The 18,786-nt window shown below is 37.2% G+C and overlaps 1 protein-coding gene across 1 annotated transcript in view; it reads right to left on the bottom strand.

Annotated features, from left to right (window-relative positions):
* LOC128661452 (capping protein, Arp2/3 and myosin-I linker protein 3-like) overlaps positions 1–18,786 on the bottom strand; it is a 204,788-nt gene that overhangs the window by 174,856 nt on the left and 11,146 nt on the right. The window lies entirely within an intron of this gene.

Raw genomic sequence — 18,786 nt, 5'->3', positions numbered from 1 at the left:
TGATGGACCACAGGTTCTCAATGGGGTTCAGATCAGGTGAACAAGGAGGCCATGTCATTAGATTTTCTTCTTTTATACCCTTTCTTGCCAGCCACGCTGTGGAGTACTTGGACGCGTGTGATGGAGCATTTTTTCTGCATGAAAATCATGTTTTTCTTGAAGGATGCAGACTTCTTCCTGTACCACTGCTTGAAGAAGGTGTCTTCCAGAAACTGGCAGTAGGACTGGGAGTTGAGCTTGACTCCATCCTCAACCCGAAAAAGCCCCACAAGCTCATCTTTAATGATACCAGCCCAAACCAGTACTCCACCTCCACCTTGCTGGCGTCTGAGTCGGACTGGAGCTCTCTGCCCTTTACCAATCCAGCCACGGGCCCATCCATCTGGCCCATCAAGACTCACTCTCATTTCATCAGTCCATAAAACCTTAGAAAAATCAGTCTTGAGATATTTCTTGGCCCAGTCTTGACGTTTCAGCTTGTGTGTCTTGTTCAGTGGTGGTCGTCTTTCAGCCTTTCTTACCTTGGCCATGTCTCTGAGTATTGCACACCTTGTGCTTTTGGGCACTCCAGTGATGTTGCAGCTCTGAAATATGGCCAAACTGGTGGCAAGTGACATCTTGGCAGCTGCACGCTTGACTTTTCTCAGTTCATGGGCAGTTATTTTGCGCATTGGTTTTTCCACACGCTTCTTGCAACCCTGTTGACTATTTTGAATGAAACGCTTGATTGTTCGATGATCACGCTTCAGAAGCTTTGCAATTTTAAGAGTGCTGCATCCCTCTGCAAGATATCTCACTATTTTTGACTTTTCTGAGCCTGTCAAGTCCTTCTTTTGACCCATTTTGCCAAAGGAAAGGAAGTTGCCTAATGATTATGCACACCTGATATAGGGTGTTGATGTCATTAGACCACACCCCTTCTCATTACAGAGATGCACATCACCTAATATGCTTAATTGGTAGTAGGCTTTCGAGCCTATACAGCTTGGAGTAAGACAACATGCATAAAGAGGATGATGTGGTCAAAATACTAATTTGCCTAATAATTCTGCACTCCCTGTACATGAAGCTAAGGGGCAATATTAAGTTATATAGGGAACAATATAAATAGTGAATAGGTTGAGATCCCCACACAATCCTCATCCCACAGGTTGTTTGGCAATTGACGAGCACTAGGGTTGCCACTTTCTGTTGAGCTATTTTAGGATACTTTTCTGTTGGAGAGTAACTGAGGGTGTTTGCTACATAGAACTCTCCATTTTAGTCCACTCATAGGGGTTGAAATTGAGAGGACCATGGTATTCCCATTGCATCCAGCATTCTTCTTACCTCATGAACCTATCCACACTCTGCCAAATATGATCAGGAACAATAAACTATTCTGTCACTGCATCCCCCTATGGGCCTGGGCTAAGCTATACAACTTGTTGCGCATATCATATAAGGCAAGTAAATTTTTACCTCTCCGGGGAAATTCTACACAACTTCATCACTTGCATGATCTACTAACAAAATATGGCTTACAGCGCAGCAGCATCATTGTGTATTTACAGATCAGACATTATCTAACTAAGCTCATATGGACCATCACAAACATTGAAAGATTTTGCTCATTGACAAAACAAGGAATCTATTACATATTGCACATCTATGACCACCAGTAACCCATTGTGCACCAAAAGTGTGGACATGATATTTAACAGCCTTGCAACTGTCTGTGAAATTCATACATAAGGGATACAGCACCCCTTAGAATGAAAGCCAAATGGGTCCCAGAGGAATAAAATATCTGTCCTATATGGTCAGCTGATGGCCTAGACTTAGTTTATCTCTTCTGGGACTGCCCAGAAATAAAAAAATATAGGGGAAAACACAATGGGCTAAAAGTGTCACGCTAACGTTAGCACGGGTTGCAATAAGCAATATCACAACCATGCTAACTTACCCGTATATTAAAAGTTGAAAGTAAATGGGGGTGCTCAACGAATTAGCGTGCCTAAAGACTTGGGGGCCCATTTATCAAGCTCCGTATGGACACACACACAGTGCATGTTGACATTCATGGTTCCCTCAATGAACTGTAGCTTCCCAGTGCCGGCAGCACTCATGCAGGCACAGGCCATGACACTCGAACCACCATGCTTGACTGTAGGCAAGACACACTTGTCTTTGTGTTCCTCACCTGGTTACCGCCACACACACTTGACACCATCTGAACCAAGTACATTTATCTTGTTCTCATCGGACCACAGGACATGGTTCCAGTAATCCATGTCCTTAGTCTGTTTGTCTTCAGCAAACTGTTTGCAGGCTTTCTTGTGCATCATCTTTGAAAGAGGCTTCTTTCTGGGATGACAGCCATGCAGACCAATTTGATGCAGTGTGCGGCGTATGGTCTGAGCACTGACAGGCTGACCCCCAACCCCTTCAACCTCTGCAGCAATCCTGGCAGCACTTATACGTCTATTTCCCAAAGACAACCTCTGGATATGACGCTGAGCACGTGCACTCAACTTCTTTGGTTGACCATGGCGAGACCTGTTCTGAGTGGATAATAATATAATACAATCTAAGGGGGCGCTTGTAAAAGAGTAAAACTACTTAATAGTTGGCAGTATACAGTATGTCTGATACAATGTTTAATATAGAAATAATCATATTAAGTATATATACAGATTTTACAAAGAAATGTCCCAAGTGAACAAAATATACTTCTTTGATATAGGAGAATCCACCTTAAAATACATTTTCGTATGTTGGCTGCCTCCTCATCACCGGGTTAAAGCTGTAGAATATAAAGAAGAACAGAGGGGCACCTCATGTGCAGGATCATCAAACACAAATATAAACTCAATATAATATAGGCCAAATGGGTACTCACATATTAATAGAGCACACCAATGTGCTAGTAGGTGCAGGCTGTAGAATTATCAGGTGTAACAGCTCATCCACAGCTGGGATTTTCTGTGTACTGCAATGGATATAAAGCATAGATAGAAGGCACTACATGTGCAGATCAATCAGAGTATAACCATATATCTTGCTAATGTCAAATGGGTACTCACATATTCACCAAGCACACAAATGTGCTGGTAGATGCAGACTGACAGATTTATAGCAGGTGTGTCAGCTCACCCACTGTGGTTCTCCCAATGAGCAGGCTCCAGGTGCAGGAAAGTGCAAATAATGGTACTCCAATAGGAACTCAATAATCACAGGCAGGTAAGGTCTTTCCACTTAATTTGATTTTTGTAAAATATGGTATTTATTAAAAAAGGTTTAAAAACAAATACAAAAGTGGAATAAGGGTATCCAAATATCCCCCTATACAGGCAACGTGTTTCTCAGCGCTATAAGGCAGTTTCCTCAGGCATAGTATACACCTTGCCAATACACCTGCTTTATATAGCTCCTACCTAACTCAAATGAACCATATCCTCCCTTTTAGGGGGTGTGTTCTCTAATTGATTAGTTGCATACACCTGCATACTCTGGCTCTACACTCAGATTCTACCCATATGACCATTAAAGCTGTATGCCCTATCTTACATCACATATATGGAGCAGCGATCTTAATAAGCAACATATATCCTATACCCACAAATGGTAACATAGAAAATAAATATACATTTAATTTCATTATACATCTCTAAAATAACAGATATATATATGTACATTATATTATATATTGCATCTCATCAGTCTCATCAGTAATGATTTTCACAGTTAACCAGTTGATATAATACACATTTTTTGTCTCACAATGATTTACATTCCATCTTTAATTGAATACATTTTTATCTTACAAATATCTTCACTCTGTCTTACAATATTTGATGATGTCTTATCTTTTTATAAATCCTTATTCCATCTATATATAAGACTCAATACATAGATATAGGGGATGTAATATTTTTTTCTTGGTATTTATAAAGACGATTGGCATATCAATCTACTTTTCCCATCTGTTGTTATTATTTTTATTAAAGTTTTCCACGATCATTTTTGTGAAAAAAAGCCCCTTAGCTATCTTATCTACGTGAATCCTGCCTTTATTATTTTATTTAGTTGCGCTGTGCAAGATGTTATAAGTATGTGTCCGTTTTCGTCAGTGCAAGATGTTGAAAGTATGTGTCCAGTTTCCCCCCCCACACACACACACTCTGGTTTGTTTGTGTACACAGCATATTACACTTACTTCCGTATTTCATTTATGCTAAATTTTATTTAGCCAATGGATGCTCTAACCTATGTAGGAAGTGAATTTTAGCTCAAGGGGCCTATCACAGCGGAGGTGTGTCCGTCCTTATCACCACCCACTCCATCTCTGTGCCTGATAGGCTACTGTGTACTCTGCCCCTCAATACTACCATATGATTGGCCTTTATAATTCATCAACAGTGTTACTGACTAAAGTAAATGATCGCCGCAATAGGCCGATCATTGGAGTTTATATTAAATATATATCACAACAGTATATATAAATGTACCCTTAATAAGGTATGGGGGTTAATATCTATTGACCTCCCAATGACTATATTTAGGTATAGGTAATAGGATACTCATAAGTAGGGCATTTATATAGATTATTATCACATAATTTGAGTTATATATAACACTGAAACACATATATATCATGATATTTAAACACACCAAATAAGACTAATGGAATACTAGAATATAAGTCAGTTGGTTTGATTCATTACATAGCACCTTATTTTTAGGGGGTTTATTTATTTGTATATTTATTTACTAATTTAAACACATAACTAATCCATTCAATCACAAATTACACATTAACACCTTATCACACTATTGAGGCTGAAGTATCCGTTTTGTGCCTCTGTTTGGGTTTGAGGCAGATAGTCATCTATACGTAGATAGGTTTTGCGGACATTACCCACATTGGTGTTGATCAGATTTGGTGTGTTGTGGAGGCTTTGATGGGGAACCGGCCTAGTTAAAAGCTATTGATTCATCAGTTTGTATATTTGAGGGAAGGTTTATTGTGAGGTATGGATATGGAGTGGGTGGTGATGAGGACGGACACACCTCCGCTGTGATAGGCCCCTTGAACTAAAATTCACTTCCTACATAGGATAGAGCATCCATTGACTAAATAAAAATTTAGCATAAATGAAACACGGAAGTAAGTGTAATATGCTGTGTACACAAACAAACCGGAGTGTGGGGGGAACAAACTGGACACATACTTTCAACATCTTGCACTGACGAAAACGGACACATACTTATAACATCTTGCACAGCGCAACTAAATAAAATAATAAAGGTAGGATTCACGTAGATAAGATAGCTAAGGGGCTTTATTCACAAAAATGATTGTGGAAAACATTAATAAAAATAATAACAGATGGGAAAAGTAGATTGATATGCCAATCGTCTTTATAAACACCAAGAAAAAATATTACATCCCCTATATCCATGTATTGAGTCTTATATATAGATGGAATAAGGATTTATAAAAAGATATGATATCATCAATTATTGTAAGACAGAGTGAAGATATTTGTGAGATAAAAATGTATTCAATTAAAGATGGAATGTAAATCATTGCATGTGTATTTTATCAACTGGTTAACTGTGAAAATCATTACTGATGAGACTGATGAGATGCAATATATAATGAAATGTATATGTATATGTGTGTATATATATATATATATATATATATATATATATATATATATATATATATATATATATATATATATGTTATTTTAGAGATGTATAATGAAATGAAATGTATATTTATTTTCTATGTTACCATTTGTGGGTATAGGATATATGTTGCTTATTAAGATCGCTGCTCCATATATGTGATGTAAGATGGGGCATACAGCTTTAATGGTCATATGGGTAGAATCTGAGTGTAGAGCCTGAGTATGCAGGTGTATGAAACTAATCAATTAGAGAACACACCCCCTAAAAGGGAGGATATGGTTCATTTGAGTTAGGTAGGAGCTATATAAAGCAGGTGTATTGGTAAGGTGTATACTATGCCTGAGGAAACTGCCTTATAGCGCAGAGAAACGTGTTGCATGTATAGGGGGATATTTGGATACCCTTATTCCACTTTTGTATTTGTTTTTAAACCTTTTTAATAAATACCATATTTTACAAAAATCCAAATTAAGTGGAAAGACGTTACCTGCCTGTGATTATTGAGTTCCTATTGGAGTACCATTATTGGCACTTCCCTGCACCTGGAGGCTACTCATTGGGAGAACCACAGTGGGTGAGCTGACACACCTGCTATAAATCTGTCAGTCTGCATCTACCAGCACATTGGTGTGCTTGGTGAATATGTGAGTACCCATTTGACATTAGCAAGATATATGGTTATACTCTGATTGATTTGCACATGTAGTGCCTTCTATCTATGCTTTATATCCATTGCAGCACACAGAAAATCCCAGCTGTGGGTGAGCTGTTACACCTGATAATTCTACAGCCTGCACCTACTAGCACATTGGTGTGCTCTATCAATATGTGAGTACCCATTTGGCCTATATTATATCGAGTTTATATTTGTGTTTTATGATCCTGCACATGAGGCGCCCCTCTGTTCTTCTTTATATTCTACTTTTCTGAGTGGAACCTGTCCTGTGAAACCCCTGTATGGTCTTGCCCACCGTGCTGCAGCTCAGTTTCAGGGTCTTGGCAATCTTCTTATAGCCCAGGCCATCTTTATGTAGAGCAACAATTCTTTTTTTCAGATCCTCAGAGGGATCTTTGCCATGAGGTGCCATGTTGAACTTCCAGTGACCAGTATTAGAAAGTGTAAGACTGATAACACCAAATTTAACACACCTGCTTCCCATTCACACCTGAGACCTTGTAACACTAACAAATCACATGACACCGAGGAGGGAAAATGGCTAATTGGGCACAATTTGGACATTTCCACTTAGAGGTGTACTCACTTTTGTTGCCAACGGTTTAGACATTAATGGCTGTGTGTTGAGTTATTTTGAGGGGACAGCAAATTTACACTGTTATACAGGCTGTACACTCACTACTTTACATTGTAGCAAAGTGTCGTTTCTTCAGTGTTGTCACATGAAAAGATATAATAAAATAAAATGTTCTTCTATGTGAAGAGCATTGGAATGTAAAATATGCATAACTACCTTCGGGGTTAGCACAGTTGGTCTAATGCGTGTCAGGTTTTTTTTTTTTTAAAAGTGCGCTCCATTGAAGATTATAGGGAGAAGTTAACTTGGCCGCGATATCTGAAGTTAGCATGCATCGGGTTTTACTTGTGTGCTAACTTTTTACTTTCAACTTTTCCACAACTAAAACACCTAGCATACAGCCAATTATTTATAGAACAAGCAGAAGTGGGACATTGAACAATGCATAAAGTCAGTGGGAATTTCCCTTATGCTATCAGAAACAAAATACTGACCCACTTTGGTAACAAGCGAACCCTAACATAGTGCAACTCACGCATAATACAGCACAAGACAGAGGTAAGTAAATGACTGGAATTATCTGCCATGCTGAGTAAACAAAAAACAGTGTGGGTGTGGGGGCCTCATGTCCCCTCTCTCCCCCCTCTTCACTGGACATGACCTGATAAGAGTGTGACAGCTTAGACTGTAACGTAATGTTTAGGCAAATCAATTATTATTTGTTTGGAACTATTTTGTTGTATTTTATAATGTTCTATGTTGTTAAAGTTTATTAAGATAAAACAAAAATGTAGCCTCAAGTAAGAATAAGAAATCTGATCCCTGTATTTAAGTGTCAGCATACAAAGTCTCTAAGACCCTGATGATCGAAAGTGCTGTGAAGGGACGATTTATTCAAAAGAGATCCAACGCGATGTTGAGAATTCTGGCAAAATATTAAAAAGTGCTGACATTACTGTTTAAAGGCAGCATTGCCAATAGGCGTTTTACTATAGATCACAATGGATGGCAATGCTGGTGACATATTCCAAGCAGCATTGGCACCGACTAGTGATGTAAAGGATCCGTTTTAAATATATAGCACCAAGAATAATAAATTTACCTATGTACCGCTAAACCGACATAACCCACCACAGCAAACTAACCCTACACTAACTTACACCTAAACCACGAATAACCAATGGCAATAAACTTCCTAACCTATTAACCCCCTATACCACCAATAGCCCACCGCAATAAACTTCCTAACCTCTTAACCCTTAAACCATCACAAGCCCCCAACACAAACTCCCCTAACCTATTAACCCCTAAAATGCCACTACCCCATTGCAAACTAGCCCTACACTACTTAACTACCTAACAGCTAAACCCCTCAAGACCCCTAAGTTAACACCCCCTAAGTTAAACAAAATAGCAAATAACATAATTTATTTAAGAACTTACCTGATAAAATTATTTCTTTCATAGTGGCAAGAGTCCATGAGCTATTGACGCATGGGATATACATTCCTACCAGGAGGGGGTAAAGTTTCTGAAAAACCTCAAAATGCCTATAAATACACCTCCCACCACACACATACCTCAGTGTTAACGTATAGCCAAGTAGTAAGGTGTAAAAATTAGTTAAAAAGCATACAAAAAGAGGAACTGGAAAAAAAATTATGTGCTTTTATACAAAAAAATCATAACCACCAAAAAATTTTGCCACTATGAAAGTAATGAATTTATCAGGTAAGTTCTTACATAAATTATGTTTTCTTTCATGTAAGTGGCAAGTGTCCATGAGCTAGTGATGTATGGGATATAATACCCAAGATGTGGAAATCCACAGAATCACTAGAGAGGGAGGGATAAAATAAAAACAGCTATTTCCGCTGTAAAAATGAAATGCAAATAATAATTAAGTGTTCTTAAATTTAAAAAAACTCAAATCATAGGCAAAATAATCAAACTGAGACAGCTGCCTGAAGAACTTGTCTGCCAAAGACTGCTTCTGAAGAAGCAAATACATCAAAATGGTAAAATTTTGTAAATGTATGCAAAGAAGACCATGTTGCTGCTTTGCAAATCTGATCAACTGAAGCTCCATTCTTGAAAACCCAAGATATAGCGACTGATCTAGTAGAAGGAGCTGTAATATGCTGAGGCGAATACTGCTTCTCCTCCAAATAAGCTTTGAAAATCAAAAGCTCTGACCAAGATGCAAAAGAATTGGCAGAAGCTTTGAGAGTTTTTCTACAATTAGACTAGAAGTCTTACTGAAATCTAAGTAGTTTCAACATAATATTGCAAAATTCTTACCACATTCAAAGAATGTAAAGACCCCTTAGGAGTATTCCTAGGGATAGGACACAAAGAAGAAACAATAATCTCTCCATTAATGTTGTTAAAAGTTAACAACCTAATACAAAAAAATGTAAGACATACGTCGCAAAACAGCTTATCTTGATGGAAATCAGATAAGGAGACTCACAAGAGAGAACAGACAATTCAGAAACTCTTCTAGCAGAAGAGAAAACCAAAGAAATAACACTTTCCAAGAAAGTAGATAAATAACCAAAGAATGCATAGGCTCCAAAGGAAAAACCTGCAAAAACTTAAAAACCAAAATCGAAACTCCAAGGAGGAGAAATTGATTTAATAACAGGCTTAATACGAAACAAAACCTGAACCAAACAGTGAAAATCAGGAAGCTGAACAATCTGTTTATGAAATAAGACAAACAAGCAGAGATTTGTCCTTTCAAAGGATTTACATACAAAAACTTGAATTCAGATCATCCTGAAGAAACTGTAAAATCCTAGGAATTCAAAAGAATGCCAAGAATAATCATGAGTGGAACACCATGAAATATAGGATATAACTGAGTCATAAAACTTCTATGAATAAAAACTAAAGGCTAGATTACGAGTCTTGCATTATGAGTAAAAAACCAGCGTTAAGCCTCATAACGCTGCTTTTTTACTACCGCTGCTATTACGAGTCTTGTAGGTACAGTTGTCCCGCACACTTTTTTTGCCTAACCGCAAATCAACTTACGCAATTTGCGTATAGTCTTTTTTCAATGGGACTTCCATTGCGCCGGAATTACAAGCTTTTTTTTTAGGCCAAAAAGTGAGCGGTACAGCCTATCCCGCAAGATTCGTAACACATTCTAAAGTCAGTAGTTATGAGTTTTACACTACAAAGCCGTAGCATAAAACTCATAACTAAAGTGCTAAAAAGTACACTAACACCCATAAACTACCTATTAACCCCTAAACCGAGGCCCTCCCGCATCGCAAACACTAAAATAAAATTATTAACCCCTAATCTGCCGCTCCATACATCTCTGCCACTATAATAAACATATTAACCCCTAAACCGCTGCACTCCCGCATCACAAACACTAGTTAAATATTATTAACCCCTAATCTGCTGTCCCAAACATCCCCGCCACCTACCTACATTTATTAACCCCTAATCTGCCGCCCCCAACGTCGCCGCCTCTATATTATATTTATTAACCCCTAAACCCAAGTCTAACCCTAACCCTAACACCCCCTTACTTAAAGGGACAGTATACACTCATTTTCATATAACTGCATGTAATAGACACTACTATAAAGAATAAGATGCACAGATACTGATATAAAAATCCAGTATAAAACTGTTTAAAAACTTACTTAGAAGCTGTCAGTTTGGCTCTGTTGAAAAGGTAGCTGGAAAGCCCACTGCAAGTGGGAAATAAGACACTCCCCCCCCTCCCCCTTCTTTTGCATATGAAAAGACCCTTTACACAAACAGCAGCAAGCTAGAGAAGGTAGCTGACGGTATTGATATAAAACTTTGGGGCTTGGTTAGGAGTCTGAAAATCAGAGCAATGTTATTTAAAAATAAGCAAAACTATACATTTATTTTTAAAAAAAAACTTTATGGGCTATATAAATAGATCATCTACTAAACATTTATGCAAAGAAAAAATAAGTGTATAATGTCCCTTTAAATATAATTAAAAGAAATCTAATTAAAACCTACTATTAATAACTAAATAATTCCTATTTAAAACTAAATGCTTACCTGTAAAATAAACCCGTAGCTAGCTACAATATAACTAATAGTTACATTGTATCTAGCTTAGGGTTTATTTTTATTTTACAGGCAAGTTTGTATTTATTTTAACTAGGTAGAATAGTTACTAAATAGTTATTAACTATTTACTAACTACCTAGCTAAAATAAATACAAATTTACCTGTAAAATAAAACCTAACCTAAGTTACACTAACACCTAACACTACACTACAATTAAATAAATTACCTAAATTAAATACAATTAAATAAATTACAAAAAAAACACTAAATTACACAAAATAAAAAACAAATTACAAGATATTTAAACTAATTACACCTAATCTAATACACCTAATCTAATAGCGCTTTGATGAGGACTTCTCCCGGCTTTGTAGAGGATGGATATCCGATCTTCAAAATTGTAAGTGGATCTTCAGGGGGTTAGTGTTAGGTTTTTTTAAGGGTTTATTGGGTGGGTTTTATTTTTAGGTTAGGGCTTTGGGCTGCAATAGAGCTAAATGCCCTTTTAAGGGCAATGCCCTTCGAAATGCCCTTTCAGTGCAATGGGAAGCTTAGTTTTTTTTAGTAAAGGTTTTATTTGGGGGGTTGGTTGTGTGGGTGGTGGATTTTACTGTTGGGGGGTTGTTTGTATTTTTTTTTCAGGTAAAAGAGCTGATTTCTTTGGGGCAATGCCCCGCAAAAGGCCCTTTTTTATTTTGATAGGGCTATTAGATTAGGTGTAATTAGTTTAAATATCTTGTAATTTGTTTTTTATTTTGTGTAATTTAGTGGGGGGGGGGTTTAATTTAGGTAATTGTATTTAATTTATTTAATTGTATTTAATTGTATTTAATTTAGGTAATTTATTTAATTGTAGTGTAGTGTTAGGTGTTAGTGTAACTTAGGTTAGGTTTTATTTTACAGGTAAATTTGTATTTATTTTAGCTAGGTAGTTAGTAAATAGTTAATAACTATTTAGTAACTATTCTACCTAGTTAAAATAAATACAAACTTGCCTGTAAAATAAAAATAAACCCTAAGCTAGATATAATGTAACTATTAGTTATATTGTAGCTAGCTTAGGTTTTATTTTACAGGTAAGTATTTAGTTTTAAATAGGAATTATTTAGTTATTAATTGTAGGTTTTAATTAGATTTATTTTAATTATATTTAAGTTAGGGGGTGTTAAGGTTAGGGGGCGGCATATTGTTGGGGGCAGCATATTAGGGGTTAATAAGTGTAAGATTAGGGGTGTTTAGACTCGGGTTCATGTTAGGGTGTTAGGTGTAAACATACATTTTGTTTCCCCATAGGAATCAATGGGGCTGTGTTACGGAGCTTCACGTTGCTTTTTTGCAGGTGTTAGGCTTTTTTCAACCGGCTCTCCCCATTGTTGTCTATGGGGAAATCATGCACGAGCACGTAAAACCAGCTCACCGCTGACTTAAGCAGGGCTGGTATTGGAGTGCGTTTTGGAGCACAATTTTGCTCTACGCTCACTTCTTGCCTTTTAACGCTGGGTTTATAAAAACCTGTAATACCAGCGCTGTAGGGAAGTGAGCAGTGACAATAACGTGCAAGTTAGCACCGCACCTCTCATAATGCAAAACTCGTAATCTGGCCGTTAGTGTTCAAATTCCATGCCTTCAAATTTAAAAATTTGAGATCCTATGAAAAACTGAGCCTTGAGACAAAAAAAGGTCTGGTCTTATAAAAAGAGACCAAAGCTGGCAACTGGACATTCGGACAAAGTCCGCATACCAAAACCTGAAAAGCCATACTGGTGCTATCAGAAACACATAAAATTGTTCTATTATGATCATGGAGATCACCTTTTGGAAGAAGAACCAGAGACAAAAAAAAGAAAGCAGGTTGAGAAAACAGAGAACTGCTAAAGCATTCATCATTTCCACCTGAAAAATCACCAAACCTGGAAAGGTATCTGAAAATTCCTGTTCAGGCGAGAGGCCAACAGAACTTTTTCTAGAAGACCCCACATCTGTACAAGTTGAAAAAAACACATCTGGATGGAGAAATCACTCCCCCGGATGAATAAAATGACGGCTGAAATAATCCGCTTCCCAATTGTCTACACCTGAGATATGAAGTTCATTATACATGAAACTATTTGCATCACTATAAATTGCAGTTCTCTCAGTCAGATGGTCTGGGCTGGGTAACACAACCCCCCCCCCCCTTGCTGTGATTAGATACACATTGCAAGCCAATATGTCTAACTTATCCACCTCAAAAGAGGACTGTACAAAGAGTTTTCTAATGTGAAGGAAATGTCACTCAGTCTGAACTGATAATGGAATATACAAACATAGCTCTTACCATCTAAGTGTTAAGTGTCCCCTACTGAGTTTCAAATACACAAAGCTCAGACATACATCTCAAAGGAAAAAAAGCAGGAGAAAACAGAGAGACATATTTTGCTGAAAGCATATAAGAATTTAAATATTGGTTTTGGAAAGAGAAGTTAGAAATTCATCTATATGAACTGTATAATTCTCAAAGATTAAATTGATACTCAGACTGTATAAATGATATATATATATATATATATATATATATATATATATATATATATATATATATATATATATATCAATGGATCTGAAAGATGCATTTCAGGTTTGTAATAAACTAAATGAATAACTGCATTGGTATATATAAAAGTTTGAGTTATTTCAAAATAAATACATTTTTCTTTGTTTTCCAAAAATCTAGTGAACATTACAGGGAATAATCTGATGTTAAGATGAGGTTTATAAATAAGGTACTATAAGCTAATATATAAATGCATAGATGTTGAGAACATGTCTTAAACACTGTTGAGACATGTATTAATAAATAACTATAATGCATATGTATATCTATGATATAAGATGTGACTAGGAAATGAAATATGTACCAGTATATCAAATGAGCTGATATACAGAATAAGTCAGACACATATATTTTATTGATTTATACCACTAGTCCCACATAGAAAATGTGATTTTAAATGCATTTTTAAATATTCCTAGAGACATACTCATGTTTGGTATCTATAAATGCATGCTAGATTATATTAGATGGGACAGATATATGACCAGACAGGTTTATTAATATCAAGAAATAGTATATTTGATAAACATTTTCTTCTAGATATTTAAACTGCAGCAATATTTGATGGTAAAACTGCATTTCTGGTTGACTGCTGCCACCTATAGTTAAAAAATGGGGATCAGCTCACTTGCCTGATTGTTAGAGTCACTGCTGGCTCTGTATAGGACATCCTGGTTTTGTCCTTTTTAACATATGGAATAAAGTTCTTCTTTTTTATACTCTGCTGCCTGGAACTCGACATTATTTGCTCTTTTTGAGTATAGTGCTTTCTATAGCACTTTCAGCATCATATCCTTTTCTACCTGAGCGCCTTCTCTACTTCTGCATTCCCTATAGTTAAAAAATGGTATTACATCCAAAAGGCATTTGGCTGCTCAGGGAGGCGTTTCCCAAAATAACCTATGAGATGTTCAGATCCAAGGGCCAATCAGGGAAAAGCATCAGAAAGGGCCTATCCAATTCTGTGGGAATGATTAAAGAAAAGGAGGAGGGATTCTTTATTTTGAATAAAGACCCACACACACAGTAGACAAAAGGACAGACTCAAGGAAGCATAACTTTTGGAGAGAAAAATAGACAGGTTTTGGTGCCAAGTATATTCTCTGCCATTTTGGGACACTTTCGTGAACAAAGGAAGATAACATTTTGAGGCCTGTACCTTAGCACATAGTGGATAAATCCTTCTTAGATGACCCACAAGAAATTCTGGAAGCGAAACACTCTTTTGGTTATTTTGTAACGTATAAAGGGCTGTTTCATACTTTTATATTTAAATCAAAGGTATTTTGTTGCTACAGTTAGATTGCAGCTGCTAATTTAAAGAGCACAATTGGTATTTTAAGTTTATATCCATAGTCCTGTGTAGTTTTAAGTAGTCACAATAATGCTAAGTAATCGTATTTGCTAGATAAAGTTTTTTTTGTATTTCATATCTCTAAGTCAGGTTTATTATTGTGGAATCTCATATAAATGTGCTGTTTGCATTAATAATATATACAATTTCTGATGTTTTTAATTGAAGTTAAATCAATTTGGAGCCTAAAAAGAAAACATATGCGGAGGTGGCCTGAGAAAACTGGCCTTCCCCGCAAAGTTTTAACTCAGCCCCTCCCCCAACACGGGCTGAGGTGCAGAGAGAATATACTCAAAATGGGGGGCATACCCAAATAGATAATTATCCCTTAGAAATAAATACCAAAAGTGTCAAAATACTCTCAGGGTAACAAGGGTAACAAGTTGAACCCCAAAGACAACCACATCGAACAATAGCTATGATTCTGAGGGATCCCAAGGATCCAGGAATCCACACCCTGGGATATCAAAAAATCAGTCCATGGGTAGAAATTGCTTGTCCAATCAAGTGGGTCAACTCAGTATGCAAGTAAGTCAATTATGTACACTATTTACTAATATTAGTCAAGCTCTGACAGCTCAAAACCCTAGTAATCCTTTTATAAGGGTACAGCCAGTGGCCAGCATTGGGCCACAAGCACAGTCATAAATACTGCGGTATTACCTGAGAGAGAGGGGAGAGATATACCAAATGAAATGATAAATGTCAATAATGGTACTAATCATGTTCTCTCCTTACAGCCGAGAAACGGACGTTTTAGCTGTGATGACAAGCAACATCAGCCAGGAAGCTCTAACAAACCTCTTCTTTTGCAGTTGTCCACTAACCTTATTCCCCGCAGATGCAGTACACAGGAACCCTGTCAGCCCTATTATAGAGGAAAGGACCAGTAAGGATGAAAATTCTTCTGCATCAGGTAAAGTGGCGAATTCAGGTAAATTGTGACGAAGCCCACGATTATGTAATCATGCTAATTTTATGTGTGAAATGGTAGACTGCAGGAAGACTGCAGGAAGATATTATGTATTAGCTTAGCTCCAGGATTCAGTTGCTAACCCTATCATGGGATTAATTGATACTGGATCTCAGGCAACTATTTTATCCCATAGGTACTACACACAGCTAAATGAGCTAACACCCCACAAACCTAAACTAAAATAATTTGACGGTTCACTAATAGGTGTTGGGGGTGACTCTCTCAAAGTCTACGGTACGGCATGGTTAAAACTAAGGCTGGGGAACAGGGTAATAAGACACCCTGTCATTATAGTGGATCTGCCAACTGATCGTTTAATTATTGGTAGTGATCTCCTGAAGCGATTAAGCACCATAATTGATTGCATAAATAATATAATTTGGTCACAAGTAACATAACTGTCACGTGGTGGAAGAGAAACCAGATGCTGTGGAGATTCATTTCAGGAATAATTGTACCTGAAATCACTATCCTACGAATAGATGACCAGACTCCCTTAAGCAGCTCTGATTATAATAATTTTAAAATTTCACCTGGAAAGATAGCAAATATTTTCTTAGACGGCGATGTATTAACCATATACCACCACAAGGGGGACCCTAAATTCCCTAAAGGGGGAGATCATTCTCAGTTCCTCACAGAAATTTTGAATGTTAAAGATGATCTATTTGTCCCTATGCAAGTGCATGACCTTGGAAAAACCAAGTATGCCAAATTAAACTTAAAACAGGAAGCTAGCTATATAAGCGAAGGCTTATTAGCGCAGATAGCAGAACCTAAAGTGATTGAATATCCTTCTCCCCAAGATCTCTTTGCCCATGACCTGGATGACAAGAGTGAAAGCTATAATGGCACAGCTAAATGTTTATTATCTATCTCTATAGGTAATAAATCAGGGAAGCACCTGTTTTTAGTTTTAAATGCTCCCCATAATCAAATATATATTGGCAACAATCTCTTACATAGGTATGCCATACAAATAGAGTTGATTAACTTTTGCCTCTGGAGCAAGTTAAAGGGGGACCAAGAAGTATTTCATGGTGGAAAATACAGCCCTGAAATCAAACCAGCAATTACCATATGCTGTGAATATGCAGGTGTCTAACGATGTTATAATCCCTACTGGGGCTGATAAATTCCTCTTATCCTTAAAGGTAAAAAGAGGTCAGAAATTAAAAACTTCTGAAATGCTAATTTGCATCTCCCATAGAATGCAAAATCTGGGTATAACAATGACCCATACTCCGATGGTAAATATTGGAGTTATTCCAATACATGTTATTGTGCATAACATGACCCCATGGGATATCATCTTATCCAAGGGAACTACCATAGGATATGCGCTGGAATCAAGTTATTACACTTTTGGATTCCAGAATAATGTAATTGGGCTAATACCTGAAGCATACTTAACTGAAGAACAATTAATAGAACAATCCTTTGCATCTATACCAGAGGGATTGTTTACAATTCAGTCTATTTATCCATTCAGCTCAGAGGAAGGCATCTGTAAAATTGAAGAAGCCTCTCTAGTATTTGATCAGCCGATCAAAGAGCAAGAATACCCCAATACCCAGAGTCATGGGGGCAATGTAAATTATAATCAAGAGGATCTCACCTCTAGATTGGAAGAAGCCTATGAGATAGGACAGCCTGAAATCTTTCCAGGATTTTAGCAAATATTCAAAGTGCAAATCTCCTTAGCTAATGGCTGTTCCAGTGATGATGAACGCCGACAGCTATGAGAACTCCTGATGGAGTACAAGGATATTTTTGCTAGGGATTCTTATGACTGTGGGACTACAGACTTGCACATTGCAAGAATACAAACAGATCCCAATGCACCACCTGTCTTTGTTAAACAATACAGACTTCCTTTAGCCGAATATGATTCTCTTTCAGAAATCATAAGAAACTTGGAAGAAAGGGGTATCATCCGACAGGTGCACAGCTCTTATAACAATCCTATTCTAGGTGTTCTTAAGCCCAATGGACAATGGCGTTTGTGTGCTGACTTAAGACAGCTAAACAAACAAGTGTACATATCTTGCTGGCCTGTGCCATATATTGACCAGAGCCTAGCGCAGATGCAGGGATCCAAAATATTCACTGCCAATGATTGTGCACAAGGATATTGGACCATAAAGGTACATGAGGAGGACCAGTATAAGCTTGCATTCTCGTTCCAAAAGGTCCAGTATGCATTTCAGAGACTCCCGTTTGGATACATAAATTCAGGACATGAATTTGCTGTATTCATGCATAAGACTATGCCTGATGCACTGGAAAGGGGGACCTTATCTTATGTTGATGATGTTTTAATCAAAATCACAGAACTTAAACACGTCCTCAGCCAACTTAAAAGGGCAGGTGTCACATTATCCCTACAAAAAGCTCAATGGTGCCGCTCTCATGTAAACTTCTTAGGACATGAAGTTACTTCTGAAGGGTTAAATCCTCAGAGGAAAAAGGTGGAAGCTATAATAAATTCTAAGAACCCAACTAACTTAAAGGAATTGAGATCATTCCTGGGTATAACGAATTATTCTCACAAATGTATTGATAATTATGCAGAATTAGCTAAACCACTGCTACTTCTTGTAAAGAAGGATGTGAAATGGCACTGGAGGGAGACTCAAGAGAGTGCCATCAGAGAGCTGAAGAGAAAACTAACTCAAGCACCTTACTTTGCGTACCCTGAAGGGGGTAAAAGTTTCTACTTAGAGACAGGTTACACAGATATAATCATGAGTGCTGTTTTGTACCAAAAGCATGATAATTTAAAGGGACACTGAACCCACATTTTTTCTTTTATGGTTCAGATAGAGCATGCAATTTTAAGCAACTTTCTAATTT

Source organism: Bombina bombina, chromosome 1 (assembly GCF_027579735.1).
Source record: "Bombina bombina isolate aBomBom1 chromosome 1, aBomBom1.pri, whole genome shotgun sequence".
Lineage (NCBI taxonomy): Eukaryota > Metazoa > Chordata > Amphibia > Anura > Bombinatoridae > Bombina > Bombina bombina.
This window is presented reverse-complemented; position numbering and strand designations above follow the sequence as displayed.